The sequence below is a fragment of the Rhipicephalus microplus genome, chromosome 5 (assembly GCF_043290135.1).
Source record: "Rhipicephalus microplus isolate Deutch F79 chromosome 5, USDA_Rmic, whole genome shotgun sequence".
NCBI classification, from domain to species: Eukaryota; Metazoa; Arthropoda; class Arachnida; order Ixodida; family Ixodidae; genus Rhipicephalus; species Rhipicephalus microplus.
Window position 1 is genome coordinate 152357561 of NC_134704.1, and position 3541 is coordinate 152361101.

Sequence of the window (3541 nt, forward strand, 5' to 3'; positions counted from 1 at the left end):
TGGAAGCTTGTTTGAAGAGGTCTGTTGCGAATGTTCTTCACAAGGTGCGGAAAATCCGATAGGAAATACAGAGACCTCTTGTCGTCAGAAGGATGCACTCTCTTAGCAATAACTTCTTTTGAATTTGCCTTCACACCCATCATGCGCCACATCTTTCTGTTCCATGTCGCGGCATCGCATGTGACATAGTTGACGAAAAGCCCTGCTTTCTCTGCCAGAATTGTCGCCTCCAGCACTATCTTTGCAAGTAACTCCCCCTTGATGTTGGTGCGTGTGGCAAATGTTCCCAGTATTTGGCTCCAGCTACCAATGAGGGGCACAAACATTACCACAAGACCGTGGTCACAAGGCAGTTGCCTTTGTTCTTCAGGTGTGTAGGCACCCAGGTCGACGAAACCATTGGCCTTGCCAGCTGTGTTGACAGACAAGTGCTCAGACAGTTTCATTTCATCTATCACGATACCGTTCTGACACTTGAATATGTCCATTGTGGCAGTCTTACTTTTTAGTGTTTGCAGCATGTTTTCATTAAAACCAAAATTAGCCATGTAGCTTGATATATACTTTCTGATAGTTGTGTTTCCTGGAAGCACTAGGATATTTTGTCTCCGGATGTAGTCATACAGTTTGGGACTGCGCATTCGAAGAAGTATGCACTCCAGCATCCATTCCTTGTTATACTTCATGCCCCGTGTGCTTTTTCTTTTTGCAGATTCAAAACACTGTCTCACAGCTAGCTGCTGCTTCTGCGACAGACTTTGCAACTTCTGTTGTAAAACGTCCTCAGCTGTTGCATCTTTCATTCTGGAGATGGTGTCACTTAAACAATGCACCTTTGAGGCCAGTCTCTTGACCCTCTTGGTAACAGTTTGGAGCCTGTTGACCCTCTTGCAGGTTCTCTTTGCTGCTTTTTTCTTCAGCCGCGATTTCCTCGTCTGCAGAGCTTTACGGAGGTATTTACATGACACGCATGGGGATCCTGAAAGAAACATTTAAAGAGGAATGTATTCCCATTCTTAGCCACACTGCACACAGCTAAAGATGCCAAGAAAAAAAAACACGAAGAACATTTTGGCAAACATACAAAAAATGCATCTCAGCTAGAACATACAGCTTGATTTTCCTCAGTAACTATCACTAAGCTAGGCTAAAGCAATCGAAACTTGTCCCAATAGCAAAAATTCAGAAATTCTTGTTCACTTAGGACTGTCACGCTTAGTGCTAGGGCTTTATGCTAGGCAATTTTCATGTCATACACTCAGCTTCCTTAGCTGATTTTCCGATGCATTTGACACTGTAGAATATTTCTCCTCTGGACTTCATTTGCGCGTGTAGACCGTGGGTAAGGTCCGATGGTGGCAGAAATGAAGTTTCTGCTGCTCCACAACAGAGTGGGACGCTTGCAACAAGCTGCAGAGCATCCGAGGCTTCTCGAACAGTTACTAAACTGGACTTACTGATCAGTTTCTCTTGCACGAACGCTTCACATTGCACGCTTCCATTGTCTGCACAGGTGAAGTGTACGGCTCGTTGAATGCAAAGCTCACGAGTGCTAGGATTCAGTGAGCACGCTACGTACGACACGCCGTCAAATCCAGGAAACTCCTGCAGCGCCCATGACTTTGATGGTAGGACAAAACCACGAAGGTCACCGAGAGTGACAACCGCGTCAGGCGAGGGAATTGAGCTTGCCTCGTCAGCTTCGTCGCCATCTGAAGAAGTTGCACCGTTGGTATCCACAAGGAGCTGTGCAGGAGTGCTAATGCGTCGCCGTTTTCTGTTGTCATTCTCAGCCGGCACACACTGATGCCGCCGCTTTGTTTGGGTCCGCGCAGCCGGAGTTTTGAGCGTCAAATATGCAGGCAGGTTGGGCAAGATCGTCGGGACTGCATCAGGGGCAAGTGTCGGCGTTCCCCTAGGAATGCGGACTTGAACACCATTCATAACATGTACGTAGTCTCTCACAATGAAATGCGGTTCGAAATGTAACTCGCACACAGCACAATCGGCGTCAAGTGGCTTGTCAAGCCGATGGAGGTTCCGCTCCCAAAGAAGTCGTCGTTCCTCGTCTTTCGGGGCCTTAAAAAGCGATAACTTCCGACTTTGTTGCACACGTGGATATCCAGTTGTGCAACCTGGCGCGTAACAATGGTTTAGACGCTGCTTCTTCGTCATTTCGCGACTAAAACCGAGATGCCGGCCATGCCGCCGAGCCAGCCGAGTAAACCAAGTGGGTAGATTGGGCGATGGCAGCGCCGCCACTACTTTCGCCACAAGTTGGGGATGGAGAAAGCAAGGGGAAAGCGTTTCGGTCGCGCCACTCAAAAGTTCTAGTACACTCTAATATAGCTGTACCCTTGAGATCGGGCGGTGGCTAGCGCCACCAAGCCGTAATACTTAATGAACCAAAAAGTATATTAAGTTTTTTTTCCCTTAAAAAGTAAGTTTGAGGATTCGTACTTTGCAGTGAAGAGTTTAATTTTCACTCGTGCCTTGGCTTTAGCCACCAATCAGATAACCTCCTTCTAGTTAAGTCTACCCGCTTAGAGTCTATTTTGCCCTCCCGGTCCCTAAACCCCAGTGCTTTAAAAAACTCTGCGCCATCATCCTGAACTATAGGGCGAAGCCCTTTACAGAACATTATGAAGTGTTCGGCAGTTTCTTCTTCCTCTCCACACGCACTGCATACTGTGTCTACCCCTTCGTATTTGGCTCAATATGTCTTGGTACGCAGTACTCCCGTCCTTGCCTCAAACAGTAGAGAACTACCCTGAGTATTATCATAGATCCTTTCCTTGGCAATTTCCTGCTTAAAAGTTCGATAGATATCTAGTGCGGACTTCTTAATCATGCCCATTCTCCACATGTCAGTCTCCGTTTCCTTCACTTTCTTCTTAACCGATAGTTTTTTTTTGGTTTGGCCACCTGCTGTTTTCTAAGTATTTACCAGTCAACTTCCTGGTTCGCTTCCTCCATTTTGTATCGACATTCTTCATGTACAAGTAGCTGAAAACCTTCCTAGCCCAACGCTCCTCTCCCGTTTCTCTCAATCGCTTCTCAAATTTTATCTTGCTGCTAGCTTCCCTGCCCTCAAATGATGTCCATCCCATATCACCTTGTACTCCCTGATTTGGTGTATTCCCGTGAGCTCCTAAAGCAAGCATACCTATTCCACGTTACTTAATTTATAATCTTGCTTGAACTTCTGATCTCATGCACAAGACCGCATTGCCGAACGTCAGCCCAGGAACCATGACCCCTTTCCATATTCCTCTCACAACATCATACCTATGGTAATTCCACAGTGCCCTATTTTTCATCACTGCTGCATTGCTGTTACCTTTAGTCATCACGTGTATTTCGTGTTCCCTCAGGTACTCGGTCCCATTGCTTATCCATACGCCCAGATATTTGTATTTATCTGTTATCTCTAGCGTGACCTCCTGTATTCCAATCTCACTACCTTCGTTGTCATTGAAAATCATGACTGCTGATTTTTCCTTACTGAATCTAAAATCTAACCTATCTCCCTCATTACCGC